At 33.6% G+C, this 20,561-nt stretch overlaps 1 long non-coding RNA gene and 1 pseudogene across 3 annotated transcripts in view; both read right to left on the minus strand.

Annotated features, from left to right (window-relative positions):
• LOC143405022 (uncharacterized) overlaps positions 1 to 20,561 on the minus strand; it is a 72,783-nt gene that overhangs the window by 51,587 nt on the left and 635 nt on the right. For all 3 annotated transcript variants that reach the window (XR_013091948.1, XR_013091946.1, XR_013091947.1), the window contains exon 2: positions 19,940 to 20,020. This is a non-coding gene — a long non-coding RNA (uncharacterized LOC143405022). The remainder of the gene's footprint in view (positions 1 to 19,939; positions 20,021 to 20,561) is intronic.
• Positions 10,302 to 11,991, minus strand: LOC143404832 (uncharacterized; annotated as a pseudogene).

The raw sequence follows: 20,561 nt of genomic DNA on the forward strand, positions 1-20,561 counted from the left end.
AACATACATGATGCCTAATCCCTAACATTGGTTTAGAAATATTTCCGAATGAATGAATGAAGGGATAGTGAGAGTAAACTGACACACCCCTTACAAGAATCTTGGCTGTGAAATGAAGTATGAGTGTGGTCAGTATATACAAAACAGAGAAAGGGAGCATGATTTCATGGCAGGAAAAATTGAGTATATTCATTTCATGAAGAGAAGAAAAGAGTGAAGAGAGAGAAAATCTATGAAAAGACAAATGATAACTTAATAAGAGTGAGTGGGCTCTAAAGCATAGGAGATGCATTGACTTTAGTCTGTGTTCCTATGGGAAGGAAGGGATAGATATTGATGTAGAAGAACCAAATCCTTAAGAAAAGATTTTCTTGGAGTGGCCTATGTTGAGTGACCTATCTGAAGCTTGAACAATATTCATGTTGACTCATAAGTCTGTAAGCATCTGCTATTATCATTATTAGGGTTTTCTGTTCTTGGTGTTTTAAAAAAAACATCCTTGCCTTCACCCTCAAAAAAGTAGCAGTAAAATAAGTGGAAACTTAGAAAGGTACCTCATTGAATTAAAAAAAAAAAATGAGAGAAGACATTTACTTACTTGAGTAGTGCCTTACCCTTACCCCAAAATGATTGCCAAGATCCAGATAACGCTACATAATTAAGCCTCAATAACTTGAATTCCAACTTCATATAAACACTGGTTGACACAAGCTATGGGCTTGTTCCTCAGTACTTCAAATTAACATTTTGAACATTTTTAATTTGGGGGGTTGTGTAAAGGAAACATTTTAAAGGTATTTTTGGCAGGTGCTTTGGCTAGCTTCACTGAATCTATTCATTAGTAAAAGGGAGCATTCTCCACTGGTTGCAGACAAAACTGAAGGTAAACTTACTGGGTAAACACTCCAGTTTACTTGTCCTGATTAATTATTTATGATTATTTCACTATACACAATAGTTTTGTGAGATAAGTTAATAAATAACATATGGAATCTAAGTAGATGGTCAGTTATCTCTCAAGGACTATATAACATTGAGAGGTACTCAAGAGAATTTTAATTTATGTAGCTTTATTGTAATTATCATTATCATCATCACCATAACCACCACTGCCATCACCATTTTATTTTCATGTGGAATAAAAATTTATCCTAGAAAAAAGCATTAGCATACTTCACATTTAGTAACTATAATGTCCCTTATATTAGTCAAGGTTCTCCAGAGAAACAGCAACAATGAGGTGTTTGTGTGTGTGTGTGTGTGTGTGTGTGTGTGTGTACACAAACATGCAAAAAGAGACTTATCTTAAGGAACTGACTCGTGATTATGCAGGCTGGAAAGCACAGATTCTGCAGGGTGGAGCAAAAACAAACAGCATGTTGACCACATATATGAACTTCAGTGTAATAATTACATAGATATTCACATGTGTGAGAGTGCATGTATGCATACATATTAAGAGGAAAAATAGCTGGCCATGGTGGTGCATGCCTGTAATCCCTGCAGCCCAAGAGGCTGGGCAGGAGAATTACTAGTTCAGAGCCAGCCTCAGCAACTTAGCAAGGCTCTAAGTAACTTTGCAAGACCCTGTCTCAAAATAAAAAATAAAAAAATGGGCTGGGGTTGTGGCTCAGTGGTTAAGACCCTCTGGGTTCAATCCCTAGTACAGAGAGAGAGGAAAAGTAGATGTGATTTGTAGGCTGAAGTTCATTAAAATTATAACTACACATTTGCTATTGTGGCAAAATAATTCATCTCCCTCTGGTAAGGATTTATTTTGTCATGAGGCATACTACACTCATTTTGATGATGACTATTTGCAAACACTGGAAAATAAATTTTATGGGTTGTTAGTTACTTTGGGAAAAAAAATCTCTTCATACATAAGTACTAGCCATTGCCACAATTGTGCTTGTGACAACCTACCCCACAACTAAGAGGCATAAAACAACAATCATTTTTTTCTTGTTCACAAATGGGTATGCTGACTAGAGGTTGGCTTATTTAGGCTGATCTTGGCTCCAAGTATAGTATAAGTTGAAGTTCTCTCTCTCTCTGTCTCTCTTGTACTCATGGGACTAGTGGCCTACCCAAGATATATTATTTATATAACAATAACAGAAGTATAGGAGAGTAAGCCCAATTGCTGCATTAATTTTAAAACTTTTACTTGTATCATGTTTGCTAATAGTGCATAGGGCAGAGCTGGTCATATGTTCAAGTTCTAAATTAAGAGCTGAAGTAGTATATCCCACACATCTAGTAGTATATCCCATACATTTTATTTATTGTTTTATTTATTTTATGTATCTGTGTATGTGTGTGTATAACTGAAAGGTTACATGGTGAATGATTACAGGTAGGTGAAGGGAAACAATTTAACCAAACTCTAATTTCTTATAAATGCTGATATATATATCTATATATGTTTGTGTGTATGCAGGTATGTATCTATCTACATTTCCACTATTCCTGTGTATGTGTGATTATATATGCTTCCATATATTATATATAAGGCATTATATAATATATAATAAAATTATATATATATATATATATATATATATATATATATATATATATATATATAAAACCACCAGTTTAGGTGGATATAGAAGCTCAAAAGAAAAGAAACCAATACAGCAGGTAGGAGATAAAAGTAGTACTCAATTCTTAGATGTTTATTTTTCTTATATGTACTTTGAACATAATCCAAAAAAAATGAACTATATGAATACATTGAAACCACACTTGGAACCAGGGAAATTAAGATACAGGTTATTGCTGGGCACAGTGGTGAATGCCTATAATCCCAGTGATTTGGGAGGCTGAGGCAGGAGGATCATGAGTTCAAATCCAGCCTCAGCAATGGCAAGGCACTAAGCAACTCAGTAAGACCCTGTCTCTAAATAAAATATAAAATAGGGCTGGGGAAGTGGCTCAGTTGTTGAATGCCCCTGAGTTCAATCCCTGATACATTAAAAAAAAAAAAAGATTCAGGTTATTTCTTGTCTCATTAGCACGTGCATTAATTCAATGAATGTTTAGCTGACTTTCCCAATTGGAAAAGACAAAATGGGATGATTTTTAGATTCTCTTTTGTTATTACTTAACAGAATAATCTCTATAATCTGTTTTATTACTCTTCTATTTCTAAAATATTCTTGGTTTTCATAACTGATGGCTCTTATTCCATTTCTTTTCTAATTTATCTGGTCTGCTATAAAGAAATTAGTATAGTTGGACAAACCAATGAAGATTTTCAGCAACCTTGCCATCAGGCATTCTATAAAAGTGGCTGCCGGCAATATTCTTCAATTGAGACATTTAACATGAAACTTTGATGTGACTATTTAATGAGATGTATAAATCCAAAATTGACCAGATATGCTTAGCATCAAATTTAACTGTAAATTTAGTTTTCAGAATCTTTCAAGATGGCAGAATAGAGAACAGCCACTTTCCTGGCTGCTCTGTGGTATGAAACCAATAAAGCAGATAAGCAGCTAACTTCAAGCAAGGTGGGTGAATAAAAAGGAGGGCGGAACCTAACTGGGATTTAATATTGGACATTCAAAGTAGATTGGGGACTCAGGACGTTAGATATAATAAAATAAGAAAGAAATCCCTAATGCCATGTGTTGCAATGGCTGGAAGCAACAGCCAGAGTGGTTCTTTTGTGAGCAAAGTGGAGGGAAAAGGGAATTAAAAGAACCCACATTTTTAGGAGGCCTCAGAAGTGTCTGATTATGGAGAGACCAGAGATCAAAGACAATGTCCAACTGGCCTGAAAGGTGTGCTGCACAATATACTTCTGAGGGAAAGAAACCACATCTCCCAGGGCTACCCTCAGAGAACAGAGGAAAAAACCATTCTGCAGCCACAGTGCGGGAGACCACCAGCTGGAGGAGCTGATTCCTGGCAAACCCACACAGCATAACAGAGTATGCCTAAGTGACCAGGAGAAAATCAAACATGGAGAGGGGTTTACACAGGGGATTACTGGTCATGGAAACCCACCTGGCTTTCCCCATTCTCATCCAATCCTGCCGCTTGCTAGACTGGATGGGTGACATGTGCAAGACTGGAAATATGAAAGGGTGGGCAGAAGAGATTGGAGTTTAAAGACTGAACCCAAGGAACCAGGAACATGGAGTCTGCGGGTGACAGAGAGAACTAAGAATTGGCTTCTCCACTGCATGAGTGAAACCCACGGGAGATGGGTGGGGTCCAGTCTTCCAGTAAGGACTGGCAACTCTTGGGCCCTGGAGTTGTGCTGATTTAAAATCTTCAGATCAATCGCCATTCAAGCAAGAACCTAAATACTATGTAAGCCTAAACCCCACCTTCAGGAGTTCTGCCTACAGAATTCCTCTTACAATCCAGCAACCCAACCCTGAGGGTAGAGAAGGCATCACACTCCAGCATTCTAGGCCACCCCACCTACCACTGCCATGGGAAGCTGAGAATCATGTGACCTCCAACGGAAACAATTCTTTAACTTTTCATCAAGATCTTTTTTTTTATTTGATTTTAATTTAATTTATTTTTCTATTTTCTCGGTTTAACTGTAACTTTAACGGTTCATGGACACATACCTACTCATATATTTTCTTTTTCTCATTTCTAGCATTTTGCCTAGTTATTTTTTCATGGATCAGTATTTTGAGAACTAGGATGTTTGATTAATATAGTTCAACTTTATTTTTAATTAATTTTTTAATTATTTAAATTTTTGCTTTATACATATTTTTTCTCTTACTTATCTATTTCCCTTGATTGTCTTTCTCTATTCTTCCACTAAATGGCCAATCTCCAGTGTTCTCACTTCATACTTCCTTTAATTTTTTACTTCTATTTTCTTTCTTCCTCCCTCATAACCATCACATTCTACATCATTTCTGTTCTCTCCTCTCTACCACTTGAAACTGTATACCTGTTTGCAAACTTAATGTTATTACTGTGGGTAATAATTAATCACATCATTTCTGTTTATTGTAAAAATTAACACTGTAGATGTCATAGCAGGAACTATTTGATTTAATGCTATATATTGTTTGCAGTGGTTGTTATTATTTGTCTCCCTGTACATGGTGAGGTGCTGGAAACTTTCAGGGACACTATTAAGTCCACAGGGTAGAAACTCTACTGTCTCAGATCCATGATGTTAGATGGGTAGACACACAAACAACATGAAAAACAAGGGAACAAATCACCCTAAACAAACCAAAGATACTTCAATAACAGAATCAATGAAAGGTCTTTCCATTCTGTTTACAGTAATTGTACATCAACAAGACATAACATTAATAAATATTTATGCACCAAACAGTGGAGCATCTACATACATCAAACAAACTCTTTTTAATTTCAAGAATCAAAGAGATCCCAACGCAATGAGAGTGGGTGACTTTAACATGTCTCTCTCACCATTGGATAGATCCTCCAAACAAAAACTAAGTAAATAAGCTATAGAACTAAATAATACAAATGTTAATTTAGATTTAACAAATATGTGTGTGTGTAAATAACATTTCACGCATGAATGACTGAATACACTTCCTTCTCTAAAAGAAGAAAGTTCCTTCTCTAAAACAGATATTTTAGGCCACAAAGTAACTCTTAGTAAATACAAAAAAATAGAGATCACAACTTTCATTCTATCAGATTGTAATGAAATGAAATTAGATATCAATGATAAAATAAAAAATATAAACTACTCTAACACCTGAAAACTAAATAATATGCTATTAAATGACCAATGGATAGCAGAAGAAATCAGGGATGAAATTAAAAAACAAACTTAGAAGTAAGTGAGAATAGTGACACAACATATCAATCGCTGGGACACTATGAAGGCAGTGCTAAGAGAATAGTTCACTGCATTGAGTTCATTCATTAAAAGAACAGAAAGTCACCAAATAACCTAACATTACATCTCAAAGCCCTAGAAAAAGAACAACTCAACACCAAAAGTAGAAGAAGTCAGGAAATGAATTAATATCACAGCTAAAACACATCAAATAACATGAAATTAAAACAAAATCAATGAAATTAAAACAAAAATAAATTTCAAAATAATCAATGAAACAAAAATTTGGCTCTTTGAAAAATAAAACTGAAAATTCAAATTACTAATATTTTTTAAATTTATTTATTTATTTATTTACATGAGCATTATTATTATTATTCTTTTGCATTACAATTCTTAATACACCTTTATACCACAATTTACCATATCTCTGTATACAAGATATGTTGACACCAAATTCACACCTTCATACATGTATTTTGTATAACCATAGGGTCTCCTTCCACCATCCATGCAATTTCCCTTCTTCCTCCCTTTCCCTCCCACCCCTCTTCCCTATCTAGAGGTAGTCTTCTTCCCATGATCTTCCTCCCTACCACATTCTGAGTCACCACCCTTATATCACAGAAGACATTTGTCATTTGTTTTTTTGGGATTGGCTAACTTCACTTAGTATAATCTGTTCTATTGCCATCCATTTCCCTGCAAATGCCATGATCTTATTCTTTTTTAGTGCTGAGTAATATTCCAATTCTTGATAAAAATGGAAATATCACCATGGACACTACCAAAATTCAGACAATAACCAAACATTACTTTGAAAATGTATACTCTAATAAAATAGAAAATCTTGAAGACATCAACAAATTTCTAGAGACATATGACCTACCCAAATTCAATCAGGAGGACATAGAAAATTTAAACAGATCAATTTTAAGCAATGGAACTGAAGATGTCATTAAAAGCCTATCAAAAAAGACAAGGACCACACAGATTCTCAGCCAAATTCTACCAGATCTTCAAAGAAGAACACACACCAATCCTTCTCAAATGATTCCATGAAATAGAAAAGGAGGGAACATTTCCAAACTCTTCATTATATGAAGCTAATATCACCCAGACACCAAAACCAGACACAGAACATCAAGGAAAGAAAATTTCAGACCAATATCCCTGATGAACTTAGATGTAAAAATTCTTGATAAGATACTGACAAACTACATAGAAAACACATATCAAAAAGACAGTGCACCATGATCAACTGGGGTTCATTTCAGGGATACAAGTTTTGTTCAACATATGGAAATAAATAAATGTAATTAATCACATCAACAGAATAAAAGACAAGAATCATATGATTATCTTAATAGATGCAGAAAAAGCATATGACAAAATATAGCATTCATCCATGTTCAAAACACTAGAAAAACTAGAGATGGTAGGAATGTAACTTATTTTAAAAGCTTTAGATGCTGAACCCAAGGCCAACATCATTCTAAATGAAGAAAAATTGAAAGCATTCCCTCTAAAAACTGGAATGAGAATGGAATACCCTCTTTCACCATTTCTATTCAACACAGTCCTTAAACTAGTCAGTATAATTAGACAAAAGAAAGAAATTAAAGCCATATAAATAGAAAAAGAAGAGCTCAAACTATCCCTATATGATATGATTTTATATTTAGAAGACTCAAAAATTTCACCAGAAACCTACTAGAACTCATAAGTGAAAAAGTAAAGTATCAGGATATAAAATTAAACACCCATAAATCAATTGTGTTCCTGTGTAACAATGATGAGTCAGCTGAAAGAGAAATTAGGAAAACTCTCCCATTTATAATAGCCTCAATAAATAAATAAATAAATAAAATACTTGGGAATCAATCTAACAAAAGAGGTGAAAGACCTCTGCAATGAAAACAACAGAATGCTAAAGAAATAAATTAGAGAAGAACTTAGAAGATCTCCCATGTTTTTGGATGGGCAGAATTAACATTGTCAAAATGGCCATACTACCAAAAGCACTATACAGTTTTAATGCAATTATAATTTCAATAAGAAAAATTGAGATACTTAATATACTTTTTTTTAGAACTTCATCTTCAAAATCTTGTTTGTATTTTCCATTTAACACCATTTTCAGAATGGATAAAGAAACTGTGGTATATATACACAATGGAATATTATTCATCATTAAAAGAGAATAAAATTATGGTATTTACAGGTAAATGGATGGAGTTGGAGAATATCATGCTAAGCAAAGTAAGCCAATCCCAAAAAAAAACCAAAGGCAGATCATTCTCCCTGATAAGTGGATGTTGATCCCTAATGGAGGGAGAGAGGGTATGGGAAAAATAGAGGAACTTGGGGCTAAGGGGAGGGAGAGGAAGGGAGGGTGAATGGGGGCAGGAATGATGGTGATGGACATTATTACCCTAGGTACATGTAGGACTGCATATATGGTGCTATGCTACATCATGTACAACCAGAGAAATGAAAAGTTGTGCTACTATTATGTACAATGAATCAAAACACATTCTGCTGTCATATATACCTAATTAAAATAAATAAATAAATAAAATACCTCAAATTCAAGTGATCAGCATGTTGCTAGTTAATTATAATATTAAGACAGTGCAGGTCAAGTTCACATTTCTACATTTGATTAGAGTCACTGCTTTTCTTTACCCATTTTTTAAACATATTAAATGCCTACTATGTGACAGGCACTATAATAGATACAGAGGTAGGATGGGAATGAGCAAAATCTGGACACTCTGTCATAAGTTTATCAATACATTATAGTGTATTTAATATTCCAATGTGTAGAGCCTTGGGAACATCCACAAATTGTAATATTTATGCTTTTAAAAATTGTTCTATTCAAACTGTCTATAATTTCATCATTAATTTTCATTAGAAGAACATTATAGAAATTTTCAAGTATATAAAAACTCATAAAAGAATTGCAAAAACAAAACAAGAAATGCACACACAACATTTAGTCATCTCTTTAAAAAAATATATATTTTTTAGTTAGAGGTGGACACAATATCTTTATTTTATTTTTATGTGGTGCTGAGAATTGAACCCAGTGCCTCATGCATGGTAGGCCAGCGTTCTACCTCTGAGTCAAAACCCCAGCCTTAGTTGGCCATCTTTCTACCAAACTTCTGAAATCCACCTTTTTGCTTTTTAAAAAAAAAAAAAAAAAAAAAAAAAAACACAAAACTTGTTACTGGGGATTGAATGGAGGTATGCTTAACCACTGAGCCACATACTCAGAACTTTTTACTTGTTGATACAAGCTCTCAGTAAGTTGCTGCAGCTGGCTTCAAACTTGTGATCCTCCTGCCTAAGCCTCCCAAGTTGCTGGTGTTACAGGTATGTAACAATATGCCTGGTCCCTATTTTGCATGAACATTTAAAGGACTTTCCAGATATCATAGTATATAGTGTATAGAAATTTCAGAATTTATTCCTACCAAAAAGCATTTTGCATAACCAAATGCTATTTTCCACACCCAATGAAAGCATAATTTCTTAATATTATCTACTAGTATGAATATTCCTATTTTCCCAATTGTTGTGAAAATGTCACAACCTGAAGAAGAACCATTCTTTCATTGCATTTGATATGTCTCTAAAGTTTTTTCAATATCTTAGGAGTCCTAGCTTCTTTTTCCAATATCATTTTATTGGTTGAAAAGCTGGGTTACTTCTCTTGTACAATCACCCACAATTAGATTTGTTTCTTGTTGTGTCATGACATTTGTTATTCCATTCCCTGCTTTCTCTAAACTTGGAGTTGGATCTTCAAGCTTAAATTCAGTTTCAATATTTTTGGTAAGATGTGTGTATTTTATTGCATCACATTGGGAAGCACATAAGATTTTCTTGTACTACTTCTAATCAGTGGATTCAGATGCTGTCAACCTGATCTGTTCACCATAACACTTAAGTCAACCTGTAGAACTGGTTCTATATCCATTATTATATGTTACAAGATGTTTTTTTTTCCTAATAGAATTTCTAATTCTATAATTCTTTCTGCATTCATTAGCTGGAATTCTCTAACAAAGAACTTTACCTTATCAAAATCTGGTTTCCTTAAATACAGTTTATATAGGAATTACAAGCTAAATGATTTTTCTTTCTTTTCATCCATTTTCAGTGTGAGCTGGTGCCCTGGCAAATTTCAGAGGTACACTACACAGATAGAAGAATAGGGATGATAAAAGGTAAAGCCAAAAGCCTTTCACATTTAGTTCTTTAACAAAGTTCCTTTCTAGAGTGAATTTCCTGTAGTTTAACTTGGTTTGATTGTGAAGAAAGGCTTCTAGTCATTAAATTAACAGACTGTTTCCTTTAAATAACTAAGTTATGAGCATGAAGCAAAAGGGATTTCTACATGCAAAAATTTTCCTCCAGGGTTTATTTTCTAATGCTCCTTAATACTATGTTCACATTTGAAGGATTCTTATAATTATTAAGTTACATTATGAATTTGCTGGTGGTAAGGTGTGAATGTTGTCTGAATGCCTTCTTGCATTCTAAACAAGTTTAAGGTTTCTTGCCAGAATGAATTCTCTAGAGTTGCATAAGCAGTACATGAAGTTTAAAGTCCTTTCCACATTCCTTACTGTCATAGGGTTTCTCGCCAGTGTGAGTACTCCGATTTTGAATAGTAAGAGCAGTCTGAAAGTCTTCTCATATTCCTTACATTTATAGTTTCTCACAAAAATAAATGCTCTGGTGTTGAGTAAGTTGTGAGAACAGCCTAAAGGCCTTCCCAGATTCCTCACATTCGTAAGGTTTCTCTACAATGTGTGAATGCCTTAATGTGAAATAATTTCTTTTTGTTTTTAATATATATTTTTCTTAGTTATAGACGGACAAATACCTTAATTTTGTTTATTTTTATGTGGTGCTGAGAATCAAATCCAGTCCCTCATGAACGCGAAGCAAACGCTCTACCACTGAATCACAAACCCAGCCTGTGAAATAGTTTCTGAGTAAGATGAAAGAACTTCTCACATTGCTTGCATTTGTAAAGTTTCTCACCTGTATGAATTCTCTGATGAAGAGTCAGGTTGTAACCACAACTAAAAGTCTTCCCATACTCCTTATAATCATAGGGCTTCTCACCAGTGTGAATCCTCTGATGCAGTTTAAGTTGTTGCCCCACTCTTTAGGCCTTTCTATACTCCTTGCAGTCAAAGGGTTTTTCACCTGTATGAAGTTTGTGATGGATTCGAAGGCCAGTACTGCAAAGAAAAGCCTACCCACATTCCTTACACTCACAGCACTTCTTATCACTGTTAAGTCTCTAGGGTCGAGTAAGATGTGCATACTGTTTAAAGGTCTTCCCACACTCCTTATACTCATAAGGCTTCTCACCAGTGTGAATCTGCTGAGTAAGTTGTCCCTGCACTCTGAAGGTCTCCCCAAATCCCTTATATTCATAGGGCTTCTCACCAATATGAATTCTCTGATGTACTCGAAGGTCTGGGCTACATGTAAATATCTTTCCACATTTTTTACATTCATAGAGTTTGCCAGATGTATGAATTCTCTGATGTCTACTCAGGCCTTTTCACATTCTTTGCATTCATAGGGTTTCTCACAGGTATGGATTCTCTGATGGAAAAGTAAGTTGTTGGCATACTCTAAAAGCCTTCCCACATTTCCTGCATTCAGAGTGCTTTTCTCTATATACAGTGCTTTTCTGATATACAGTAAGACATGTGAGTTTTCTGTAAAGGGTGTTTTTTTTTTTTTTTTGTCACTTGCATTTTTCCTCCAACATTTCATATTCAGTCTTTTCCAAAATAGAAATAATCAAGGATACAACTTTTAATTCTTTCCATTATTTCTCATTGAGATAAGTTCATTTCATAAATATCATTTTCTTGAAATAACTTTTTAGTGTCATATTTAGATTCCAAATCTAGGTTCCATCTTCTTTTTACATCTATCACAATCATCCAAGGCTTTTTCCCTTGTTCCAACAGAGTAATCACATCTGCTTTAGAAATGGAACATTGCAGTGCTGAATTGCTATAGTTCTTTAAAATCACATCTCTGTACAAATTCTTCTCAGAGGAGTTCAGGTATTCCCAACCCTCATGAGAAAACCCTACAGTCACATCTCTGAACATCACCAAATCATAAGCCATAATTTTAGAATTTCAAGAAATGGTCAGCTTTCCTCAAGGTTCATTTACTGAAGGAGGAGAGTCCATAGAGGCCAGAGAATGCTCAGTCCTCACTGGTCCCTGAGAGCTGCCCAACCTCAGATTCCGCAACTCGCTCCTGGAGAGTGCTCAGATTGGCCCATCCTATTTAAAAATTTTGTGAGTAATCTCTATAAATGTTTTTGAGAATAATCATAATATAAATGAATTTAAAATAGAATTACATAACAAAAAGTTCTTCCTCAGTTTACTTTACGCTTACTTGAAAATATATTGTTGTACCATATATTATGCCAAGATGTTGTCTTTGCTGCTAATTTGCCAGATAAATATGAGTGAGATGAATAAAATTCATTAAAGGCAAAATGTACATAGGTAGTTTGAGGCTATAAAGTTAGTACATTAACATATCTATTTTGTATAAATTTTAGATGATTTGATATACACATTTGCTACTAAGGACCTTTTATTTTTATCAATTTTTAAACTTACACATAAATGCATAAAATTCATACAAATTGTTAGAATAGTGTGATGATTTTATACATGTATACATTGTGTAATGCTTAAATCAGATTAAACATATTTATCTCCTCAAACATTTATCATTAATTTTTGGTAAAAAATTTTTTTAAATAATTTCTTCTAGCTTTTTGAAATGTGCAGTTTATTATTGTTATCTATGTGCAATAACACCAGAATTTGTAATTTGAAAAAGAATTATCATCACACAAAAAGATGTAACCTGCACATTGCTAAAAATTTTAAGGCAAAATAAATAGTATAAATGGTAATATTTAATTTTTACAAATACATGTAATACAGGTAGAGTAAGAATTAGAATTATTCCAAGTTATTAAAAAAAAAACTTTCAGTGGTTGGCAGTTTATACTTTTTTTTTCATTTTGCTAGTAAGTATAAAGTTTCAACAATAAATATTAACTTTAAAAATAATAATGCATAATTTCAACTGAGTTATAATTATTTTTCAAAACTGGTCTTTAGGGTGACTAAGTCTGGGATATTTATGGGACATAATGTAGCTGAAAAACGTACTTGCATGACACCTTCTCCTTATAATAGTTCATCTCATGAAATCCTCCCTGAGGTTGGATATAAAATAATTTCATGAATTATGTTTGAAGGAGAAGTGGAAATGGGATAGTGGGAACAGAGAGGAAGCTGAAGTCAATTCTAAGTCTCAAAATTAATACTATATATACCCATGATATAAGAAATCACTCTTGATGAAATGTTTCCTTCCATTTTGAATCATTTAAGCTGAGAAAGATTATCAGTATGTTTGAATCCCAACTACCATCATTAATAGTTTAACTTGAAAAATATAGAAAGAAATTTAATGTCAGCAATTGAAATATGAGAATAATCTATAATCACTTTTCTTACTAAGGAGAGGTGTTTGTATCTCTGCAAAATTAATATGCTAAAGTTCTAATTCCAAAATGATGGCATTAGGAGAAGTAGCCTTTGGGGTAAAGATTAAGTCTTGAGTATACTAGTGTCCTTACAAAAGAGGATTCCGAGAGCTTCTTTTCCCCTTCTACTCTGAAGACATACTGAAAAGATGCCAAGAGACCAGGAAAATACTTCACCAGATCCTGAATCTGCTGGTGCCTTGATTTGGACTTATTAGCCTCCTAAACTGAGAAAAATATATTTTTGTCACTTATAGATGCTTAGTGGTATTTTGCTAAATCATCTCAAATGGACTGATTGAAACAAGAGAAAGGGAAGGGAAAAAGTTTCTTTTAGTCAATAATATGTCACATCCAGGAATAAAGAATAAAAGAATATTTTAAACATTTTTAAAGTCTACATCATTAAGTAGCTATTATTTCAAGAAATAAGAACATAATGACTCTAAATACTACTATAATGAAAACTATTACTGCTGTCTTAAAATGCTATTGTTCATTTTGATATTCCCATAATTTGAATATACATTGATAAATGTAGCTTACAAAAGCATATGTGTACACACACACACACACACACACACACATATACACACACAGACTTTAACAATTATAAGTAACTTATATATAAAATTTTGATAATTCAAAAGAAAAACATTTAGAGATTGGTTATTTCATCTGTAGGCTACTGAATACTTCCTTATACTAGGAAACTTGTTTGTTAATCTTACTACACAAATATGAGGTTGGATATGAAAAAAAGCAATGGCCTAGTAATTTATTTTCCAAAGATGGCACATGGAGAGTTGGAAGAGAACAAAAAGCAGTATAAGCTTTACATCAAAATCAAATGACCAATAATCCGAAAATAATGTCAGAGTTCTTGCTCAGTAATGGAGCATAGCAAGGATATGATAAAGAATAATTTATGTTCCAGTCAAAATAAAACAATATTTTGGAATAATCAGGTAAAAGGCTTGAGACTGAAAGAACTAGGAAACAATACATTAAGATTTCTTTCTAATATTGCTTTTTAAATAGAAAAATTAAATTACTATAGTAACAAGAGATTAGTGGAAATAATAAATATCACTATGCAAAAAATGAACTATTCAGGAGGGTTACAATATAATGGAAAAGCAGAAATATCATATAAGCCAACATTAATTATGACTAAACTTTTAGCCTTTTATCATTTAAGTAATCTATAAATACATGTATGACAATTTCCCCTATTTCAGCCCTGCTGTCTTTAGTTTATAAGGGCCTAGCGCTAGTAAAACTTTCATTTTCCTAGGATAAGGCTTCCATCTAGTGACAATGGATGGTAACTACAGAAAATGGTAATGTGCTTTATGTACACAAAACACCTGTTGGTGTTCTTAAATTTTAAGTCATTTTTTAATTAATTTGAAAAATATTTATAGAGTTCCTATTATAAGCATAAATTTGTAGATTCAATTATGGAAAATTAATGTTATACTAAAATTATAGTGAAAAAGAATGGTTTTGTAGTCAAATAATTACCAATTAAATATAAAAACAATAAATATAACTTCTATAGAACTTTTATGACACAGATTCTCTGCCATACTAATCCACTTACTACCACCACTAAGCCCATTAGGCTGGACACTATCTCCAATTTACAGATTTGAAAATTATGGCAGAGTAATTAAGTAACTTCCTTTATATAGAGAGTAGAATATGAATATAAACCCCGGGTTGTATGAATCCCCAAATTTGTTCTTTTAGTCATCTCTAAATGAAAAATTGAAAGACTGATAAATGACAAGATAAACAAATGATGAGACAACCTTCATTATTTATTCATCTGTTTATCCATTCAATAAATATTGAGTATCTACAATGTGTCAGGTACTACTTTTGGCCTGAGGATAAAGTAGCAAACATGATAAAGACTAGCCTAATGGAACTTATGTCTTAAACATGCACATACACAGGCATTAGCATGTACTTTCTAGGCTGTTATAGTACAAGAAATTAATAAGGCAGAATAAGTGATTAGGGATGGGTACATGAGGAAGGCACTGTTTGCAGAGTAGTCATGGAAATCCTCTGTAAAGAAAAGACATCTGAATAAGGATGAAAAATATGAGCATCTGGAAGCAGAATACCAGAAAGACAGTGAATGCAAAGGCATCAGGAGGGATTCCAGTGAATTGTGTATCTCCACCTCCACTGCAGCAAGAGTGACTAAATGACTAAATCTCATGAAGCAGCATAGTAGGATAGGAGATTTTAGAAGTGCCTAGAAAGACTTCATAGGACAAGATAAGTTCTTTAATTGGTACTGCAACATTCCAGATAAAGGATAAAGATTAAATTGAATAAACAAAATAAATTTACAAATGATTTTATGGGAAACTATGTAATAACAAAACATATAGGATATCAAAGGAAAGACCACATTTAAATAAGGATTAAGAAAATCATCACCTAGAGAGTGGCATATGCAGCATATACGAGCATATAGAAATAAAAATGGATCTTCAAAAAGAAGGAAATAGTTCAATTTCCCTGCAGCATGAGGTGAATACAAGAGTAAAATATAAATTAAGGCCAATGGAAGCACTCAAAGGATTAGGGAGATAAAATTAATCCCTCCTTTAGTTTTTATTTCTTCTCTTGGCCTTATATAGCTTCCAGGAGAGTACTGTAACAACTCAAGTTATGTACTGGTTTCCATCTAATATGGTACTATACGTGTCATTTTAATGTCTTGGAGAGTGCTGGGCACAGAAAATGTTCAAAATTCACTCTTTAATCTTTTTATAGACCACCAGACAATAACAGATCCATTGACAAAGTTAGGTTTATTAATTTGTTATAGTAAGAGAGTCTGCACATTAGAGTAATGATGGGGCATTTTGCAAAAACAAAGGAAGTGTTCCAGTGTTCTTATGGTTTGAGAGTAAGGTACAAATGAAATTTAAATGAATAGTTCTCTGATAGGTTAAAAGCAAAGGAGGGTTGTGTTAGGAGGAGGCCAGGACTGAAAAGTGAGCATAGGGTCCTGTTTTCTCGAAACTACAGAAATGAATGTCAACTCTTGGTCTGAAAACACATTACCTGAAGCTTTGATTTGAGAAAGAAACAGGCAACTAATACTCTGTGTCATAGTGCTTACATAGTTCAGCTTCCCAGGATTAGTGAAAAGTTCCCATCTCATTAATATTTTTAAAATGAGGTTTCTGATAATCTATGGACTTAGAGAATTAAGTTTTTCAGTGTTGTCACTGTAATTAATTAACAAAAGAATTTTTGTAGCTTTATATATTGTAGCTTTGCAATATATTTGAATTATTAAAGCATGATTTTAAAACATCAGTTTTGCTGTGAAGCAGGAGCATGACTATCTTGGGAATGAATGAGGAAGAAAGCAAAGGAATTTAGGTAAATTGGGGACAAACCATTTGTTCAGACCACTTGTAGGCTAGTACTAAGAGACTGGAGTTTTCCTGGAAATTGATAGTCTGGCCAGAAATATCACTTAAAGAGACAGCTGGACTCACTCTATGTGACCCCACCCAAGGAGTCTATCTGCTGGGATGAATGACTGCAAGTAGAACTGAACAGAGGGAAAGAGCATGAGGAAAATATTAACATTAAACTGAGACGAGTGATGGGAGGGAAAGGGAGAGAGAAGGGAAATTGTATGGAAACGGAAGGAAACCCTCATCATTATACGAAATCACATATACGAGGTTGTGAGGGGAAAGGGGGGGGGGAAGGGAGAGAACGGAACAACAACAGATGAGGTAGAGAGGGAAGATGAGAGGGGAGGGGAGGGGGGATAGTAGGGGATAGGAAAGTCAGCAGAATACAACAGTCACTAATATGGCATTATGTAAACATTGTGAATGTGTAACTGATGTGATTCTGCAAGCTGTATTTGGGGTAAAAATGGAAATGCATAACTCACTTGAAGCAAATGTATGAAAGATGAAAAAAAATTAAAAAAAAATAAAATTATTTGAATGTAAAAAAAAAAAGAACTAACACAGAATCATAGGTGTCAATCAGAAAGTTCATCACTGATATCATGAAACTACATGGCATAAATTCTTCAGGTCCCTCTTAAGGGACCTATATATTTAGTTCCCATCAATAGCCAAGAGAGAATTGACTCCCTATTCCCAGAGAATCTTGAAGCAGAAAGAGAAGGTGAAGGAACAGAGAAAGCAAGGGCTGTATCTCCCACCCTGCTACAGTCCCTGAGATCAAAGGACATAATCCTAGAAGTAAGATTAATATTTGTAATTGGATTAAAAGTAAATTCTAAGTAGTTAATTGGTTTAAAAATAAAATGAATAGGAAAGCTAGGGACTATTATAAGGAAGAGAGATCCACTAGAGCATGTTTGAAGCTGTAAAATAAAGTTTTTGTTTCTTCATTTTTTTGGTAGCCCACTAAGTTCAAGTAATTTAACCATTCAGAAATTAGTGACATACAGGTGCTTTTACTTCAATGAGATACATTTGAAAAAATGCTGAAACAAAAAGCATATATGTACATTTTGTCTGAATAAATAAATATTCAGTTGCTTTTCCAAAAGATTGTGACAAAAATTTGCCCACATGTGCACATCAATATTTGATTGACTATACCAAATATTTTCCAGTTTGATAGTTACAAACTAATATCTTCCTGTGGAATGGAATCAGTATTCACTTTACTACTGGTGAGGCCAATCATCTTCTCATCTAATAATGGCTCATTTATAATTCTCTTTTGGAAAATTACCTGCTTATATCCTTTACATACTTACCCATTCTTTTCCAAAATGTTTTAGTGACCTATATTTTCTGACACTTTATCACTAGTTTATATATTTTTTTATATTGAGAGGATGGTCTAGCTTTATAGTTTCACAGAAAGGCTATTTATGCCAGTACCATTTATTGGCAAAATAATTGTTTGAATGTTTAATATATTTCAATTTTTTGATTGACCAATAAACACTTAAATGTATAAGCATATATGCAGGTAAATATCCATTCAGGTTGCATGTTTTTAAAATTCTGTATGCTAATCAAATCAATCCCTAATTACAAATGGACTTAAGCAAATATTCTAGAACAGGGTGCTACTTCCCTACCTTTTATGGATTCTATGTCCAAATACCAGAAATAAGCACGTCACATTATATTATAAGAGGTTGATTTTCCTTGCAGTAACCAAAATTTCAGGAAAATTATACTTTTGTTCATCTGGTATTTGAAGGTAAAGAATAAACCTATAAATAACTATGTGTGAAATTCACAATCATCTATAAAAAATAACACAGCATAATAATGACATATTACATTTATCATAATTTTACAAAGAAATTTTTAGCCTTGTTTCTTAAAATCATCATACAAATCAATGAATATATAATACCTGATTGCCAGCAGAATATATTTTATTTCTTGTGAGTTATATTAATTTACATGCTTTAACATTCAATGATCATCAAACTATTTGTAAGATTCTGTGTCAATGATGGGAGAATGGGGATAAGAATATATCAATTCCTGTCTTCAAGGAGCTTACCATTGATAACAAAATCATTTTTATACATGTAACTATAATAAAGCCTAAGTATGATGACTTCTATGCTAGATGTAAAAAGCACTGCAAAAACCAAGATGAAGATATTGTACTTTGGGAAAAAGGAAAACTCTTTGATGGTGGTTATTTTGAGTTAAGTTACTAAATTTTGAGATAGCAATAAAAAACTAAAACATTGAAAAATATGATCTCTAGGGCTGGGGTTGTGGCTCAGTGGTAGAACACTTACCTAGCATTTGTGAAGCACTGGGTTCATTCTCAGCACCACATATAAATAAATTAGTAAATAAAGTAAAGGTCCATTGTCATTTAAAAAAATATTTTTAAAAATCTGATCTCTGGTCTTTTAGCCCCTGTAATATAGAGAAGACAATGGAAGAGGTAGAGAGGGTGTTGGCTGACTGTAGACAATTTAATGAGGTCATATTTAAACGACTGAAAGAAGGAAGCTAATCAAGTAAATAACTGTGAGAAAGGATTCCTGAGTTAACAACAAGTGCAAATATCTGAGCTGTGGGTCTGAAGAGCATAAGAGCCAGGTCATTGGTTGTCCACAGCAGTGTAAAAGAGGTAGAGAATAGATATCAAAAAAGTAATTTGCTGGTGAGCCAGATCATGTCAGTTCTTACAGAACAAAGAAAGAGCTTCATCTTTTTCTCTGAAAAAAAGCCAGTAGAGAATTTTGAGGATTTAACAAAATCATTCTGGTCTCTGTGATAAAAATATATTGGGGAGTTTCTTTTTAATCATGATAAATAGGCTTTGTCATTGTAAAAATACATACTAAACTACCAATGTATTTAACATAAAAATCTTATTTTCTACTTATGCAAACTTGAGTGGGAGTCAAGCAATTCTGCAGGGCAGTTGGCCAGTTGTCACTTACATACTGACTTGTTATTTTTGGCAATATTTACCTTGAAGTTCTAACATCTAAACGTGAACTCCACACACACACACAAAAAAAAAAGCTTCCATTGGTTTACCCCAACACACACCTACAAAAAAACAAAAAACAAACAAAAAAAAACATTAGTTACCAATTTTTCTTCAGATAACCAAGTTTCTTACCAAACGCTAAGGCTATCTCTGACTACTGAAAATTTGGGGATGAATTTTTCTCCCCAATCAGTGCTCCAGGAGAACAGAACTGACAGCATAACTTTGATGTATTGTTAAATCTGCTACACCTCTCACAAGCACCTGTATAGCAAATAAAAAGACCAGGAAGAGGCATTCCAGTTCTCTACACTGCAGCAGCTGCATCTAGGGTGGTGCACCTGGAGGGCTGGATTTCTGACCTTCACTGTATTTCCATTATAGGCAGAGTACTGGATCAGAGTGTAGACTTGGAGTCAGACTACAAAGGATCAAATCCCACCTAGTGTATTAGCTGTTACAATCCCTTTTTACATCAAAAAAAGGGGGGAAGAGTACCCACATTATGTGTGTGTGTGGGGGGGTGAATGAGTGCTTGAGCATGTTTGGTTATTAGGATATCTCTTCCTAGAAGCTGATTATTCTCTAAAATGAACACTG

Source organism: Callospermophilus lateralis, chromosome 7 (assembly GCF_048772815.1).
Source record: "Callospermophilus lateralis isolate mCalLat2 chromosome 7, mCalLat2.hap1, whole genome shotgun sequence".
Lineage (NCBI taxonomy): Eukaryota > Metazoa > Chordata > Mammalia > Rodentia > Sciuridae > Callospermophilus > Callospermophilus lateralis.